Below are 19,346 nucleotides of genomic sequence, written 5' to 3'. Positions count from 1 at the left end.
AGCTGCTAAATCTCTATTCCAATGATCAGAGTCCAAGATTAATATGGTGATAATGAATAATATCTCTGACTGAAATTTGTACTTCTGGATTTGGTCTGCTCAAAGTGTAATTTTCTTATAGCAAAATCACTCCTTGAAAACCTTTTATATGTTCCACTTACATGGGCCTGAAAAGGTTTCTTTTTTTGCAATGGGGTCTTTCATAGAAAGATAATATCTGAGTCTAGGCTGTGGGAAGGGCAAATTTAGTGATGAAGTAACCCTAAACATTTGATATTTAGAAAGAATGTAGATTTTGCCCTCAAAAAGCACAGATCTAAGGAAGGAAGTTGTCAACTAGAGTGAAGTTAAACACACACACACAGTTTCCAGGTTCAGAGCAATCATAAGGAGCAATGTAGTAGCCCCTGAGTAATTTCCTCTTTTCTTATGATAAAGAAATCTAGAGTGACAGGACACAGGTAAGGCCACTCAGGTTCTTTTCTGGAATAGGACAACTGATCACAGATGAGACTCCTCTCTACCTTTACTGACACTTGGCACCACCAACTTCCTATGATTATTTGGCTTCCTGTGTCAATAACTGAAGTTAATTTTCAAGCATATATTTAATAGATTGTCTTTATCTGAAAACAATTGGGAAAAGGTCACATTCTCTGAATAAAGAATAAATGGAGTGCTTTTTAAAAGTGTGTGTATGTGTGTTTCCCACCAGAACTGCCCAATATATCTACCATATAACAGCCTTTACTTCATATAGGATATTCATAGCACAGTCATAATGAAAGTAATTCTATGAATTTGCCTGTCATCCTTGAGCAGGGGCCATGCTAATCCCTCTTTGTATCATTCCAATTTTAGCATATGTGCTGAAGTGAGCACCATAATGAAAGTAATTAAAAAAAAAATCTATTTCAGGGTTTTATTTCCTTTGTTAGCCAAATGATTCTGGAAGTGCCTACAGTGACCTGATTGTCTAATTCTACGAGATCCTCATTTGTTAATGTTGTTCACATGACACAAGTAGTTCTCCAACAACACTTTCAACAACTTTGAATTCTAGCCTTGTAAACACTAAATGTTTAATAATTTCTGTGATAAGCAGCAGGAAAGCTAATGTTTTAAAGCAAGATTCTAGAACTAGATTGCCCAGGGTCCAATCTTGGTTCTACCATTCCTATGCAACATGTCCTTGAGAAAATTACTGAACTCTCTGTGCCTCAGTTTCCTCATCTGTAACAGGAAAAATGGGGATAATTGTAGCTTATAAGGCTGTTGTAATGGCTAAGTACAAAACACTTAGAGCAGCACCTGGTACACAATAAACACTATGTAGATCTTGACTATCATTATCATCATCATCACCATCAAAAAGTCTGTAGAGTCTTTATTATTAGCAAGACTGCAGGTATGCCCAAGTTGTGGGAACTTTTGACACCAAAGTAGTAAATGAGACATTGAAGTAAGTGAGGAAAGTAATAGTTCTCTAGCAAGAAATTGTTATAATCAATCCATTTGTATCTCTTTTTTTTTAAGATTTTATTTATTCATAAAGTCACAGAGAGAAAGAGAGAGGCAGAGACACAGGCAGAGGGAGAAGCAGGCTCCATGCAGGGAGCCCGACTTGGGACTCCATCCTGGTTCTCCAGGATCACACCCCAGGCTGCAGGTGGCGCCAAACCGCTGTGCCACTGGGGCTGCCCTCCATTTGTATTTCTTTAAACTATTTTCTAAATCTTGAGTCTTCATTAACAAGATAATTAGTGGCTTATGCTTGGCTTATTAAGAAGCTTTTTCAGAAAAAGTGTAACTCACTGGAGTTACATCCTAACTGTATGTAACTAAAGGGCATCTATTTAAGTTTTATGTTATTTTTCTTCATGCCCTCTTGCAGTGCTTCTCAATGTTTTCCCAGAAGAATACCTAATAGAAAAGAGCGCTAATATACACTGCCTCACCCTGTCTCCAATCCCACATTCTGGAGTCTTGAGTATAGTGGAAAGTGGCCTCTCTAGTCAGGAAATTTCCTTGAAGTCTCCTGTTCCGTATAAAGCACATTTTGCTTTATATTCTGTAATATAGCACTTGAATATACAATTTATATATCTTGAATATAAAAACTATGTCACCTTAATATAAAAATAATTTTTGATTTATCATCAATAAAACTTGATTATTTTGTCCTCAACATCCTCAAGTAAAACTGTGACTCTCTGAAAGCATATTATATGTATCTGATTATCCTATAGCTTTGCTAACTTCTTTCACGTATCTAGTAAGTGTGGACAAATGACAATAGTGGAGGCATAGATTAACGGAAAGCCAGCTACCACCATGAGCATCTGGTAGTGAGTTATCTAGATGTCAGGAGAAAGCTTGAACCAATGGACCTCAGGCTCACAAATGATCACTCATTTGTGAAAGAGTGAAAAGAATCAACTGATAACTAGCACACCTCACAGGGCTGTCTCTTGCTAAGAACATCCACTGCTTTTAGTTGCTTTAACTTCCATCAGTCACTTAAATGAAAGAAACATGGGCTAGGGTGATAAGAGGTTTAAGCATTATTTACAAGTGGACAAAACAGTATAAAGATGATTAACCATGTCCAAAACGTACAACAGATAATGAATTTGTCCAAAAACAAAACCCCCACAGTTTTGCACAAATATCTGTATTTTAGAATGTGTCTACTGGAAGAAGAATGTGTCTAATGTACTGGAAATACATTAATGAATAGATGTTTATCATGTTTTGAGGACCTCTTTCTCCACAGAAAAACAGACTTTGATCTTTTAAAAACTGATTTTAATATTTTGATCATTTCTTTATTGAAGAAGTAAAATGATATTTAGCTGCAAGCACACCAACAATACCTAAATTATTTATGTTTTGATGACATTTTAGAATGTTAATGTGTATCTGAATATTGGATACATTTTAAATATGTTTACAATTAAAATTTTGGTTAACTACATTTTGACTAGTTTTGGCTTAAATATACTTTAAATTATCTGTGGTCTTTCATCTCCCCATTTATACCTTGGTTAATTGAGAGCTGGGGGATCCTGGAGTCGATAGAAGGGTTTTCAACAGGCAGCATCATAGACTCTTTCAATTTTTTTTTTTAACTAAGTAGAAATGGAATGGTAGTCTAAAGCATTTGGGTAGCCCTGACTGCCTTTTATACAACATGGTTCTGTGTATGTATAGGTGGGCAGTGTGAATATTAGTTTAGTTTCTATTATACTCATAAACGGAACCAAATGCTTAGTTTGAAATTCTTAAAAAAAAATCTCTGAGGAAGTACACACTACTACTCCCTACGAGTAGATGGAGAAATAACGTTATCTCTTTTCATGAAATTTTAAGGAAAATGTTATTTTAATTAAAAAAATATGGGGGTGCCTGGGTGGTTTAACTGGTTAAGCATCTACCTTCAGCTCAGGTCATGGTCCCAAGGTCCTGGGACTGAGTCCAGCATTGGGCTCCCTGCTCCATGGGGAGTCTGCTTCTACCTCTAGCCCTCCCTTCTGCTAGTGCTCTCTCAAATAAATAAATAAAATCTTTTTAAAAAAACATGAATACTGTGGCATATAAGTTAGCTTTCTCTCCACATCTCCCTACTGCTAACATCAGAGGAGTATTGAAATAATGAATGCACTATTGATAAATCCAAGAAAACAGAAGTATTAATATCTGACCCCACCGTTGTTTCTAGTACACCTTCACTGAGATGGCCTGTGGTTAATCAGCTAATCATGTCTTTTGTTCAAATCACTGTGTTTTTATTCACTGGTGCTAATCTACAAAGGCATCTAGTATTTAATAGATAATTGCCTTTTCCAAGTCCAGGAGCCTGAACAGCATCTTAGGGGGAAACTGAAATAGATATATCCTTGCTAGGTGAACAATTGAGTGATAATTTTCAATTGGAATACAGATTTTGCCCCGTGTGACAATGAACCTGGAATTTATATGGGAAATGATGGTTCTGATACTCTTTAAAGTGACTTCCACTTTCCTTACTAGTCCAACTGACCCAGCATCTCCAGGGGTGAGACCCATGCTCTCTCTCAGGCGATTCTAACATATATTTTAGTCACTGGAATAAAATAGTCAACAGCACATAGTCCCTCTCCTGCATAGATAATATTGTAGGATTTTGCGTATAATCAGTTTTTCTGAGGATAAAAGAAGTATATGCTTACTGCAGAAAACTTGAAAAATACAGTCATCCAAAGATAAGCCCAGAACCATATCCAACAATAATCACAGTTAATATTCTATATAACCTGCAAATACTTCTTTTCCAAAAAGATTACATATACAAGAAAGTTAATAGTCTTCTTTTTCACTTACCAATACATCATGAAGAATTTTTAAGTTTTTAGGACAATGCCTTTTCATCGATTTGTAAACTCTCTTTATAGTTAATGTTTTTAAAATGCTCTTCTCAGTTATTTTGAATCATCCAATATGTACTGCATGTAAATCTGCCCAAGCCTATTCTCTCCTTGGTATTTATTCTCTCAGGAGAGTCTCTTGGGCTCCAAATGAGCAAAGCAGCTCTCACAAAGCCCCTTTATCTCCATGGAAAAATGATCTAGAGATTGTCCTCAATTCATCCCTTCAAGTCACTCTGCTCCTGCTTTTGGCCCTTTTAGGAGTAATATGAAAATATGCTATGTAAACAGAGATTGTTCTTTATAATAAGTCTGCAGTCTTTCCAGGTATTCAGTAAGATCACAGAAAAATGACTTTTAAAAGAAACAAGTGAATCTCATGAAATTTATTTTTAGTAAGCACACCTTATAGCCTTCATATCAATGGTAGTAATGTCTTCACATTTTGTTATGAGTATAAATGCATAAAAAAGCCTTTTCCCAAAGGATAATGTGCATTCCCCATCTATACTGCTCTGTATTTTTCAATATGGTACTCTGACTGGATACATTAACTATCTCCCAAGCCGACTTTAAAATACAGATGGTCCCTGACTTAGGATGGTTCAATTTATATTTTTCTATTTTATATTGGTATGAGAGTGATGTACATTTAGTATAAATCATACTTCAAATTTTGATCTTTTCCCAGACTGACAATATGTAGTACACTCTTGTGATGCTGGACAATGACCTGCAGCTTCCAGGCAGCCATGCAATCACTAGGGTAAACAACCAAAGCACTTTCAACCATTCCATATCCATACAATCATTCTGGTTTTCACTTTTAGTATTCAACAAATTACATGAGATATTCAACACTTTATTATGAAATAGGCTGTATGCTAGATAATTTTGCCCAACTATTGGCTATGTGTTTTGAGTATGTTTAAGGTAGGTTAGGCTGAGCTATGATGTTTGGCAGGTTAGGTTTATTAACTGCATTTTCAACTTACAATATTTTCAACTTCTGATGGGCTTATTAGGATCTAAACCTGCTGTGAAGATCTGTATATTTGTCATTTATAGTATTTTCCAAAGAAATAATACTTATACTGTAAATAATTTAAATTAGAAAAAAAAAAGACTCCCACAGGAACCCCCTAATATATCCAGGGTTGTCACACTTAGCCACAAAACCTTGTCACATTCCCAACTGTATCAGCAATGCCAAGCACAGTGCCTGATACATAGTCATTAACACTAAAAATATTAAAAAGTTAAAAGTCTTGACTACATCTTGCGGCCAGTAAGGTGGCAGAATAAGGACACTCAAAAACCCAAGACTCTCACTATAAGTTCAGTGTTCCTTCTATTATATCACACTGCCTCCTTCTGGCCTCTTAGGCTCCAACACAGTTCTTCATTCTCACAGGCTACTGGGTCTTCTTTGTTCAGGGATTTGCCAGTTGTTCAAGATATCAGGCTTTCTATACATGGCTCATGAGACTGCTGGGTTCAGGATTGTGTTAAATCATTGGTGTATTGCATTACCTGAAGAACTAGCCTTTAAAGGAACCAAGAAACACTTCATAGTGTCAGGTCAAATCAGGGAGAAATCCTTGTTCCCACTGCCCTTGCTATGACTTGACACTTGGTCTTTTCTGCTGAGATTAATAAAATTATTCTTGCCACACAGTAGAAAAAGGCACTAAATATAGTTCATGCAAAGACAGGCACATAAAGATGGTTTTGATGGCTGTTCTACAATGTGATTTAAGAGATGAACTCTAATGCATAGAAAGGAGCATTATAAAGAGATAGTTAATAAAACTAAGCATCTCTGATTGGAAGTCACAAGATGAAACCTAGGTAAGGATAACTAGTAACAAGCAAAATCCTTGTTTAGAATAGTGACAAAACTGAAAATCAGGAACTTGAGTCTGAAACACCTATCTGTCAGAGAACAAGTCCCTGGTGTGGGACAGACTGGGGCCTTTGTCAGCAGCCTGAGCTTCAGAAATCTGGCAACCAGTGCTGATGGGACTCAGAGGGAAGTAAAAAGTAAGAGTAGAGGAGGATGGTCTACCTGTGTCAATATTCTCCAGACTTTTTAGATCCAGCCCTTTAGGAAGGCCAAGGGCTGAAATATGCTTCCTTTCTCACAGTCTTCTAGGTTCCAGCTGCCAATCCCTTTAATCTGGTTTCTGGTGCAGAAAGGGTTGGGGATCAGAGGAAGCAGCAGGTGAGCTCCTAAATGACTGTCCCTAGGGCAGAGTTGCTGATGGCCTGGCTAGGGCAAATAGGAACAGCCTTTTCTTCCCTCATCTCTCCACTCAACCATGACAGCCATTACTATCTATAATTCTCTGCTCTCCTTATACTATCCTCCTTGATTCTTGGAGTATATGAGGAATTTGGGGGCAATTAAGCCATCATTGGTAAAGCTGGGTTAAGAAGCACTGTGCCATCCCAGGGGATCACGTGTAAGTCCTATACCTTTCCTGGCTCTAGCCTCCCACATTGTCATTTCCCTAATGACAGGAGGAAGAGATAGATAATGGCCATTTTATATGACAATTTAAGAGGATGGGCAGGAGGAAAAGGAAAGCAAGGCAAGAAGCCAGTAGCCCATTTCAGAAACAGGGTTCCCCTGCCCTCAACCTTCTGAATCTTTATTTCCCTCATGAATATTTATGTCCTTTGGCACTCTCTGGGGTGGATGGCAGCTGAAAGGCTCAAGACTGTGGCAGGTAGAAACAGAACTGACAGGCAAGCATTGCAGAGTAGGCAATAGCCATTAAATCCAAGTTCCTTGGATGCAGGATGGACTTCTGACCAAAATCTAGATGAGGTGGGAGAAAAATCCAGCCCCAGATGTTACTATAATGCCCACATTACCTTTTGGAAACCACATTCCCAGCCAACTATTTCATATGCTTCCAGAAATAAACAGACAAAATGCAGCTGGGAGTTTTGAGCTGTGCTACTCTGCAAATCATTTAACTGCATACAAATGATAGCTATTATACAGGCAGGATCCCCCAGAGAACTAATTTCTATTCCCAACTTCTCTTATAACCTGATGAGTCAGTTAAGGTCAGCTGGTTGAGCACTGTGTTAAAGCAGCCAAGAGTTCAAAGAAGCTGCTTTGGCAGACCTGGCAATTTTGCTTCCTTCAGACCATATCTTGTGATGCTAAGGGTCTGTCTTACAAATGTGTGCTGGACCTAAGGGAGCCTAAGAGAGAGCACTGATGGCTCTAGAAGCCAGAACACACTGGAGAAAAAAGTCAGGAACAAAATATGACTGACCCCTACTTTAGGAATCACAGTCACTATTATGACTATATAGTAACATCATTCTTCATCTTGGTCTGCTTCTGATACCAGGTTCCTTTCTCTGCCTGTAACAGTTCCCCTTCCCTTTTAGGTGTGGTTTCTAATTCACAATAGTTAAAATAAATGAAGTTAACATCATCATCTAATCAGAGTCCATAAAGTTCTAAGTGAAGTGTAATTCTGTGGTAATAGACATCTCCTCCTATCCAGAGTCTAAAGTTTTGTAGCAAGATACTAAAAACAAAAGACTTACCTTTTGTGTAGTTCCAAATAAAAAGTTTGAGCTTTGGTGCTTCCCAAGTAGAGCTATTTCACAGTCTTTCTTAAGTATCATTTAGTTTATAATTCATTAAAATCTTTATTCAGTTTTCCCTTTTTTGCTGTACAATTAGCAGATACAAAATTGTTACTATGACTATGTCCAGTCCCCCCTCCACCAGCCATACCACCAGGTTCCAAGTGTGGCTGCTTGACTCCTGGCTTTTTGTTATGCTGATTCAGAAAATGTGTCTAGCACCTGGAGGCTCTCAGCCAGGTTACAGTTGTTTGAGGATCCTTCTTTGGTTGGGTGTTGGCAGGGAGACAGGAAGATAATATTGGTGAAGCTGCCATGAATGTTGAGTACTGTGAGCAATAGAGATGGCAAGACAGGATTTTACCAAGTGTTGTAATTGGTGAAAAATATACCCTCCCACCTTTGACATTATCTTGTGGGAGTAAAGATTTTAATTGCTCTCAGTACTACTTTTCTGAACAGCTGTTTCTCTGAATATGTCACTGCACAGAATCAGGACCAAATGGAACCCCAATTATATTAAGGTTTCACTTTTTTTTCTCTAATATAATAATAATATCTAACATTTATTGAGCATTTACTATGTCATTCATTTATTCAATAAATATTAACTGAACACCTACTGTATTCTAGGTACCATTGCAGGCATGAGAGAAATAACAACAAAAATAGGCCATGAAGCTTATTTCCAAATGAGAGTAGAGAGATAGGGATCCCTGGGTGGTGCAGCGGTTTGGCGCCTGCCTTTGGCCCAGAGCGCGATCCTGGAGACCCGGGATCGAATCCCACATTGGGCTCCCGGTGCATGGAGCCTGCTTCTCCCTCTGCCTGTGTCTCTGCCTCTCTCTCTCTCTCTCTCTCTCTCTCTCTCTCTATGTGACTATTATAAATTAATTAATTAATTAAAAAAAAAGATATACTAGATGCTTTAAAAAAAAAAGAGAGCAGAGAGATAATGAACAAATAAATGAGATATGAAGAGTGATAGGTAGCTACTTAATTGGAACAATTAAAGAATGCCTCTTTGAGGATGTTCAGCTGGAATTTGATGGTGTGAAGAAGCTATCATGTGAAGATCAGTGGATGAGCATTACAGAAAGCAGAAATAGCTTGTACACAAGTGCCAATATCAGCAGGTACTTGGAAGTTTAAAAAAAAAGATCTGTAAGTTGAATGAAAAAGGCAAAATTGTACAAAATGACATTTAAGATGGAGGCAGGGGCCAAATCATGTAGGGCTATACAAATGTGGGTGAGGAGATCAGGTTTTATTCAGTGTGACAAAATTCAGAACTCACTAGAGGTGGTAAAATACAATTTTTATTTTTAAAAGATCATACTGGCTTTTATATAGAAGATAGCTTTCCAGGGGCACCTGAGTGGCTCAGTTGGTTGAGCATCCAACTCTTGATTTCAGCTCAGGTCATGATCTCAGCATCCTGATAGGTAGCCTTACCTTGGGCTCCGTGCTCAGCAGGGAGACTGCTTCTCCTCCTCCCCCTCTGCCCCTCCTCCCCTCCCTACTCATGCTCTCTAGAATAAATAAGTCTTCAAAAAAAAAAATTGCTTGGGGATCCCTGGGTGGCTCAGCGGTTTGGCGCCTGCCTTTGGCCCTGGGCGCAATCCTGGAGTCCCAGGACCTAGTCCCACATCAGGCTCCCAGTGTGGAGCCTGCTTCTCCCTCTGCCTGTGTCTCTGCCTCTCTCTCTATCATGAATAAATAAATAAATAATTTAAAAAAAAATAAAAAAATAGCTTACAGGGGACAGGGTGAAATCAGGAAGGTCAGTTAGGAGGCTACTACAGGGGCTCAAGTGATAGTAAGTAGCCTTAATGTCAGGCATCAATCCTTTGCGTGCATATAGTTCATTAAATCCACAAAAAGTCCCCCACAGAGGTATATGAAATTACGCAAAGACCAGGACTTGGTATGACTGACCCAGATACTTAAGAAGTGGGCAGGACAGCTGGGCTGAGTGACTTGTAAAGAGAAGACCAAGTCCTCAAAGTCAACAGAGATTTGAAGGCATGGCCAGGTTAGCAGTGACAGCAAGGTGTGGTCAATTGATTGGATCTACCCTGGGAGAAGCTCCATTAGTTTTTCTATAAATGGTAAGCATTCAAAGGTGGCAGCCCAAAGCAGCTAGCCCAGCCACATTCTAGTTAAAGGGATCTGGCCACAGGGTCAGGGGTAAAATATTTTTAACTTGAGCCTGGGGCAGCAGTGTTCAAACTCTTTGGGATGAGTCCTAGGGGGCTCAGGGATTTCAGGGAACTCAGGATGAAAACTAGGCCTTTTCTGGGGGTCTTGATGGCAAAACAGAACAACCAGTGGAAGCCCTTTTCCCACCTACCTTCCTGAAACTTCCCTTCCCATGACAAAGACCTAAAATCTACAGATAAGGCCATGGTGCACCTTTGATACCTTCCCCTTTCACTGCTTCAATTTTCACAAAAACTTCAGCTTCCTGCTGAGGCCAACATTTAAATGTTAAATGAGTGACACCAACTAAATGTGAACCAAAGTTAACTACTGAGGGAGTCCATTATCTACTATATTAGGTGCTGAGTAAAGTTACCATGCCCTCCAAGTCACAAAGTTGGAGTAACTGTTAGTGTCTTTTCTTTCTCTCCCCCCCCTTCCTCCACTACTCTCTTTCCTTTCATACTCTCCCCCTCTTTCCTTAAGCCAACAGTGAGTCAATCATGTTAGAAAAAACTTTCTTTCAATTTAAAATTCCAGATATTATACCTGTTTAAATGGATCTGGAGAAATGAAGAGAGAAGGGTTGGGTAAATTCTGGGGTCTACCTTGAAATCTATTTTTGCTCACATTTAAACAATGTAAACTCTGAGTTTAAAAAATTCTCACAAAAAAAAAAAAAAATTCTCACAAAAGACAACAACCTTCAAGCACTCCAAGTAATATTTGTTCCTTCCAGCAATAAGCAAAGGATAGAAATAAAGTAGAAGAGAACACAGGCTGGCAAGCCAAAGATCAAGGCTGTACTCAATTATTTGTGAAAACTTGAGCAAATCTCCTAAATCCTCTAGACCTTTGTTTCCTGATTTATTTAACAAGGGAGTCAGACCAGAGTGCTCCCTAAATTCAATTCAGTGCCAGGAATTTGGAAGATGAAGTGAAAAGACACTAAACCACTAAGGAAAAGGTTTTCTTCTTCAGTAAAACTGCAGAAACAACCAAGAATAAAAAAGGAGTATTGTTTTAGGACCAAATCCAACTCTTTGATGTAGGATGGTTTATGAACTGGAACCACATACATGTTCTCACAATCTCACTGGTCTCAATCCAGACCCACTAACAAAGCAAACAGAGTTGTTGTTTCCTCATACATATGATTCCACTGAATCGTGGCAGCTCTTCTTCTCCCACTACATCCACTTTCTAGGAACCTTTCCTCTTGAATCATGGAGTTCTGGGAACTCATGACTTCATCAGCAAACACTGTGATTTCCTTGCATGTAGACCCTCATAAGGTTGAAGATTTCAACCTTAAACTGTAACCCACCTGAGGTGAAGCAGACCCTAAGACAAGCCCATTAGCCCTGGAGGATGCCTTCTGCCTCACACTGGCCACAAACAGTACTCAGAAAAACATACTAGATTAATGCAAAGCATACCACAGGAAAGCACTATAATTTTTGACAACTACCAACAGAGAAGGTGACTGTGAATCAGGAATTTTGTTTGATTTCTGGCTTCCCCATTTTTCTTAGCATGCATTCATACTTGTAGTGTTATCAGGAGTAAAACCATTCATTATACTCTGTTTTTGTTGGTTCTTTCCAAATAAAATGGAACAAAACAGACAGACTTTGCATAGATAAAGTATAATTCAGAAGAAAAGTGGAAGCAGCATGAAAGCATACATAGTAGCAGTTAAAGAAAAGAGGCCCTAGAGCCATACACTGCCTGGGCCTGAATCCCAGATCTGCTACTATTAGCTTGGATAATTCATGTAACTTCTCTGTGACTCAGTTTCCTCATGGAGGTAACAACAGTACTCCTCATGTGGAAGAGTGCCTGACCCTGAGTTAGAGCCACTTATGTGTTAATGATCACCATCTCCATCACCATCATCATCATGATTTCTTAAAATTGAATGCAAACTTGTGTTTCTACCTTTGGAAAGAATTATATCAGAATTATGCCAAGTAAGGTACAAGAATTCCTGAAGCTTAGGTAGTTGAAGAGGTAGATCCCCTTGAGCAGATGGAGAAAAGAGCCAATTAGAGCATGGATAAATGCAGCCAAGGAGAACTGAGAGAATTGCACAAGTGTACAAATGCTTTAAAATATCTAAATTACAGGAAAATGGGCTGTGGGAATTTACCTAACTTAATTAAGAAAACTAGAATAAAAACTAATGTACAGGTGGAAAATCACAAAGTATGTCATAAAGATGAGTTCCTACTCATCACTGTCAACTGGTAAGATAAGTGACATACTGACCACCATACCACCTGGATTAAATAGGAGAAAATCATAGAAGACAATCTATCAGAAATAGCAGGATGTCACAAGTGAATATTTGGGGAGAAAATGAGTGCAATCTGAGGAGAAATGAATGTTCTTCCCTTGTATATGGCAAGACTGCATTTTTGTTGTCCTTTGCCAGGTGATTCATCACATGCTCCAAGAGATACAGCATGACTGTTAACACTCTTCCTATATAGGAAAGGCTGCTGATGTTTATAGACTGGTAAACATATCTACAGGCTGGGCTCTATGTTGTTATGTTAGCAACTTTTCACAAGCTTTGATTAGTAGCTGGTTGACTTTAGCCAGCTGTGGAAGAGGTCAACAGGATGGAGAAGAGGCAAGATGGTGGAAGTGTAGAGGTCCTAGTTTCATCTGGTCCCCTTAATTTAGGTAGATAACTATCAAATCATCCTGAACACCTATGAATTCAATCTGAAATATAAGAAAAGAATGAATTGAATTCTAAAATAGAAAAGCAGCCATTTTTTGTAAGGTAGGAGTGCAGAAAAGAAAAAAAGGAGGGGATATATTGGAAGCTAAATGGTGGGGGTAGGGAGGATGTATAAGCTGCCTACCAGAAAGCAATATAGCCCTGGAGTGCAAAACTGGGACCTTTAGAAATCTACTCCAGTGAGACTTCCCTGCCTGAAAGGTGCTCAGTGGTGAAGTGGGGCAGAATCCCAGAGGGGACAGTGGGATCTCAAGATCCCCGGAGTCACAGAAAGAATAGGTGTGTCTGAGCCAGCATAATTATCAAGGACTGGAGAGGGGAAACTGGTTTAGACCAGCAAGCCTAGCATGGGACTCCCAGCTTGGTTCACATAAACCAGGAACCCTGGCTGACAGGGTGACCACTCTGTGTTGGGTCCCTGCAAAGGACTAGACTGCAGCAACACTGCCTTCCTGAGGGACAGGCAGAGCAGATGTGCACGTGACAGGGTGAACGCTCTCCCTACTAGGGCACTGCAAAAAAGTGCACAAATAAGTGTTCCTCTGCCTTCCCCCAAGAGGAACGAAGTGGCCGCACACTATAGGATTGGAGCCTGCAGAGTCTGGCATGCCCATTTTTATTTTCACCCTCTAAAGCGGTACGGAAAGCCTTCAGGGAAGGAAAGTCACACACAGCAAACAGCTTACACTGGGCCTGGCCCCCCTGGCAAAGGACGGTACAAATCCTCCCAGGCACAGACACCTGAGAATCAGCACAGCAGGCCCCCTCTGGAAGACCAGCTGAAAGAACAGATGAACCACAAGTTTATTGACTGAAAAGGATTGTAAAACTCCAATGCTAGGAGAAAATAGTATTTAGAACTCAAACTTTTCTTATGATTTTTCTCTCAGCTTAAAATTTTCCAATTTTCCCCATGTCAACTAGTTTCTTATTTTATCAATTCTTTGTTTTTAAGTCTTTTTTAACCTTCATTTTTATTTTTTTTTTACACTCACATTTTAGAGATACAGTATTCATTTTTGGCTTCCTTTCATTATATTCAATTTTATTTTTTGTATGTATGTTTTACTTTTTTATAATTTTGGACTTTAGTGTCTTCTAACACACAAGCCAAAATATACTCAGAACCAAGTGAATCACCTTATTTTGTCCACTCTGTAAGATTATATTCTCTCACCCCACCTCTCCCTTTTTTTCATTTTTCTTTGTCCTTGTCTTTTTTGGTTTTGGACATCTTTGGATTTGTCTAGTGTGTATTTTGCTTAGCATGGTTGATATTTTTGATAGTGCTCACTTGTTCATCCATTCTTCTCAGGACAAAATGACTCAAAGGAGGAATTCACCACAAAAGAAAGAACCAGAGGTAATAATATTCTCTGCCACAGATCTAATCGACATGGATATAAGTAAAATGTCAGAGATGGAATTCAGGTTAACAATTATAAAGTTACTAGCTGGGCTTTGAAAAAAGCATAAAAGATACTGGGGAATCTCTTAGTGCAGAAATGAGATCTAATTGGGCCAAAATTAAAAATGCTTTAACTGATATACAGTCTAAATTGGATGCTCTAACAGCTAGGGTAAATGAGGCAGAAGAGAGAGAAGTGACACAGAAGATAAGTTGATGAAGGAAGGAAGCAGAGGAAAAAAAAGAAACTAAATGGACCATGCAGAGGCTTTGAGAAATCAGCAATGCAGTAAAACAAAGCAATATCAGAATTACTGAGGTGCCTGAGGGCAAAGAAAGAGAAAGAGGACCAAAAAGTATATTTGAGCAAATCATAGCTTAGAACTTCTCTAATCTGGGGAAGGAAACAGGCATTCATGTCCAAGAGGTAGAGAGAGCCTCTCCCCAAATCAATAAAAACAGATCAACACCCTGACATATAATGGTGAAGATTGCAAATTTCAGAGATAAAGAGAAAATCCTGAAAGCAGCTTGAGGCAAGAGGTTCCTTACCTACAGAGTAAGGAAAGAGTAAGAACATCAGACTGGCATCAGACATATCCACAGAGACCTGGCAGGCCAGAAAGGACTGGCAGGATATATTCCAGGTACTATATGAGAAAAACATGCAGCCAAGAATACGTTATCTAGCAAGGCTTTCAATCACAATGGAAGGAGAGATAGAGAGCTTCCAGGACAGACAGAAGCTAAAAGAATATGTGACCACCAAGCCAGCCCTGCAAGAAATATTAAGGATCCTGTAAGCAAAGAAAAAGCCCAAGAGTAACATAAACTGGAAAAAAAACCCAGAGACAATCTACAGAAACAGGGACTTTACAGGTAATACAAAGGCATCTTATCTTTTAAGAGTTAGTTTGAATGTAAATGGACTAAATGCTTCAATCAAAAGACACAGGGTATCAGGCTGGATAAAAAAGCAAGACCCATCCATATGCTGTCTACAAGAGACTCATTTTAGACTAAAGACATCTCCAGACTGAAAGTGAGGGGGTGGAAAACCATTTATCATGCCAATGGACCTTGAAAGAAAACTGGAGTATCAATCCTCATATCAGACAAATAGATTTTAAACCAAAGACTATATGCTAAGAGATGAAAAAAGACACTATATCATACTTAAAGGGTCTATCCAACAAGAAGATCTAACAATTATACATATATATGCTCCTAGTTATGGAGCAGCTAATTCTATCAACCAATTAATAAGTGAAGTAAAGAAACATTGATAACAATACAAGAATAGTATGGAATTTCAACACCCCACTCACAGCAATAGACAGATTATCTAGGCAGAAGATCAACAAGGAAACAAGAGCTCTGAATGACACACTGGACCAGATGGACTTCACAGATATATACAGAGCATTCTATCCTAAAGCAACAGAATACACATTCTTCTCGAATGCACATGGAACATTCTCCAGAACAGATCACATACTGGGTCACAAATCAGATCTTAACCAATACCAAAAGACTGTGATTATTCCCTGCATATTTTCAGGCCACAATATTTTGAAAGTTGAACTCAATCGCAAGAGAAAATGTGGAAGGAATTCAAACATTTGGAGGTTAAAGAACATCCTACTAAAGAATGAATGGGTCAACTAGAAAATTAAAGAAGAATTTAAAAAATGCATAGAAATAAATGAAAATAAAAACACAACTCCTCAAAACCTTTGGGATACAGCAAAGGTGGTCCTAAGAGGGAAGTACATTGCAGTACAAGCCTCTCTCAAAAAATTAGAAAAATCTCAAATACAGAAGCTAACCACACACTTATAGGAGCTGGAGAAAGAACAGAAAATAAAGCCTAAACCAAGCAGGAGAAGAGAAATAATAAACAGAGCAGAACTCAATGAAACAGAAATTGGAAGAACAGTAGAACAGAAGAACAGATCAACAAAACTAGTGGCTGGTTCTTTAAAAGAATTAGTAAGATCGATAAACTCCTAGACAGATATATCAAAAAGGAAAAAAAAGGACTCAAATTAATAAAATCATGAATGAAAGAGATCACAACCAACACCAAGGGAATATAAACAATTATCAAAACATTATGAGCAACCATATGCCAACAAATTAGGTAATCTGGAAGAAAGGGATTCATTCCTGGAAACTTATAAACTACCAAAACTGAAACAGGAAGAAATAGAAAATCTGAACAGATCCATAACCAAAAGTAAATTGAAGCAGTAATAAAAAATGTTCGAACAAACAAGAGTCCAGGGCCAGATGGCTTCCCAGGGGAATTCTACCAAACATATTTAACGAAAAAATAATACCTATTGTACTGAAGTGGTTCCAAAAAATAGAAATGGAAGGAAAATTTCCAAACTTGTTCTATGATGCCAGCATTACCTTGATCCCAAAACCAGACAAGGACCTCACCAAAAAGGAGAATTACAGACCAACATCCCAGGAGATCACAGATGCCAAAATACTCACCAAGATACTAGCCAATAGTATCCAACAGTACATTTAAAAGATTATTCACCACGGCCCAGTGAAATTTATTTCTGAGTTGCAAGGGTGGTTCAAATTTGCAAATCAACCAATGTGATACATCACAGTAATAAGAGAAAGGACAAGAGCTATATGATCCTCTCAATTGATACAGAAAAAGCATTTGACAAAGTTACAGTATCCTTTCTCAATGAAAACTCTCCACAGTATAGGGAGAGAAGGAACATACCTCAATATCATAAAAGCCATTTACAAAAAGCCCACAGCAAAAATCATTCTCAATGGGGGAAAACTGAGAACTTTTCCTCTAAGATCAGGAACATGACAAGGATATCCACTCTCACCACAGTTGTTCAACATAGTACTAGAAGTCCTAGTCTCACCAATCAGATAACAAAAAGAAATCAAAGGCATTCAGTTTGGTAAAGAAGAAGTCAAACTCTCACTTTGCAGGTGATATGACACTTTATGTGAAAAACCCTAAAGACTCCACCCCAAAATTGCTAGAACTCATACAGCAATTCAGCAACATGGCAGGATATGAAATCAATGTCCAGAAATCAGTGGCATTTCTATACACTAACAATGAGACTGAAGAAAGAGAAATTAAGGAATTGCTCCCATTACAAGTGTACCAAAAATCATAAGATACCTAGGAACAAACCTAAGCAAAGAGGCAAAGATCTATACTCAGAAAACTATGGAACACTTATAAAAGAAACTGCAGACATAAAGAGATGGAAAAACATTCCATGCTCATGGATTAGAAGATTAAATATTGTGAAAATGTCTATGCTACCCAGAGCAATCTACACATTCAATGCAATCCTTATCAAAATACCATGGACATTTTTCACAGAGTTGGAACAAATAATCTTCAAATTTCTACAGAACCAGAAAAGACCCTGAATAGCCACAGGAATGTTGAAAAGAAAACCAAAGCTGGTAGCACCACAATGCCCAACTTCAAGCTATATTACAAAGCTGTTATCATCAAGACACCATGGTAGTGGCACAAGAACAGACACATAGATCAATGGAACAGAATAAAGAACCCAGAAAATGGACCCTCAACTCTATGATCAACTGATATTCCCAAAGCAAGAAATAATATCTAGTGGAAAATAAAATAGTCTCTTCAATAAATGGTGATAGAAAAAATGGACAGCCACATATAGAATAATGAAACTAGATCATTTTCTTATACCATACAGAAAGATAAACTCAAAATGGATAAAAGACATAAATGTAGATTATTCACCATGACCAAGTGGGATTTATCCCCAGGATGCAAGGTTGGTTCAACACTTGTAAAGCAATCAATGTGATTGATCATATCAGCAAGAGAAAAAACAAGAACCATATGATCCTCTCAATAGATGCAGAGAAAGCATTTGACAAAATCCAGCATCCATTCCTGATCAAAACTCTTCAGAGTGTAGGGATAGAGGGAACATTCCTCAGCATCTTAAAAGCCATCTACGAAAAGCCCACAGAAAATTATCATTCTCAATGGGGAAACACTGGGAGCCTTTCCCCTAAGATCAGGAACATAACAGGGATGTCCACTCTCCTCACTGCTATTCAACATAGTACTAGAAGTCCTAGCCTCAGCACTCAGGCAACAACAACAAAAAATAAATAAAAGGCATTAAAATTGGCAAAGAAAAAAAAAACAAAAAAACAAAAAACAAATTGGCAAAGAAGTCACACTCTCCCTCTTCACAGATGACATGATACTGTACATAGAAAACCCAAAAGACTCCACCCCAAAATTGCTAGAACTCATACAGCAATTTGGCAGTGTGGCAGGATACAAAAATCAATGCCCAGAAGTCAGTGGCATTTCTATACACTAACAATGAGACTGAAGAAAGAGAAATTAAGGAGTCAATCCCATTTACAATTGCACCCAAAAACGTAAGATACCTAGGAAGAAACCTAACCAAAGAGGTAAAGGATCTATACCCTAAAAACTACAGAACACTTCTGAAAAAAATTGAGGAAGACACAAAGAGATGGAAAAATATTCCATGCTCCTGGATTGGAAGAATTAATATTGTGAAAATGTCAATGCTACCCAGGTCAATTTACACATTTAATGCAATCTCTATCAAAATACCACGGACTTTCTTCAGAGAGTTGGAACAAATCATCTTAAGATTTGTGTGGCATCAGAAAAGACCCCGAATAGCCAGGGCAATATTAAAAAAGAAAACCATAGCTGGGGGCATCACAACGCCAGATTTCAGGTTGCACTACAAAGCTGTGGTCATCAAGACAGTGTGGTACTGGCACAAAAACCGACACACAGATCAATGGAACAGAGTAGAGAATCCAGAAGTGGACCCTCAACTTCATGGTCAACTAATATTAGACAAAGCAGGAAAGACTATCCCCTGGAAAAAGGACAGTCTCTTCAATAAATGGTGCTGGGAAA

The 19,346-nt window shown here is 38.4% G+C and overlaps 1 protein-coding gene and 1 non-coding gene across 8 annotated transcripts in view; both read right to left on the bottom strand.

The window, feature by feature from the left end:
* TMEM108 (transmembrane protein 108) overlaps nucleotides 1-19,346 on the bottom strand; it is a 351,590-nt gene that overhangs the window by 192,083 nt on the left and 140,161 nt on the right. The gene's annotated exons all lie outside the window — the stretch shown is intronic.
* Nucleotides 777-882, bottom strand: LOC121479189. The gene has a single exon (XR_005984690.1). It is a non-coding gene; the product is annotated as a U6 spliceosomal RNA (small nuclear RNA).

Source organism: Vulpes lagopus, chromosome 19 (genome assembly GCF_018345385.1).
Source record: "Vulpes lagopus strain Blue_001 chromosome 19, ASM1834538v1, whole genome shotgun sequence".
Lineage (NCBI taxonomy): Eukaryota > Metazoa > Chordata > Mammalia > Carnivora > Canidae > Vulpes > Vulpes lagopus.
Note: the sequence above shows the minus strand (reverse complement) of the source record. Positions and strands in the feature narration are given on the sequence as shown.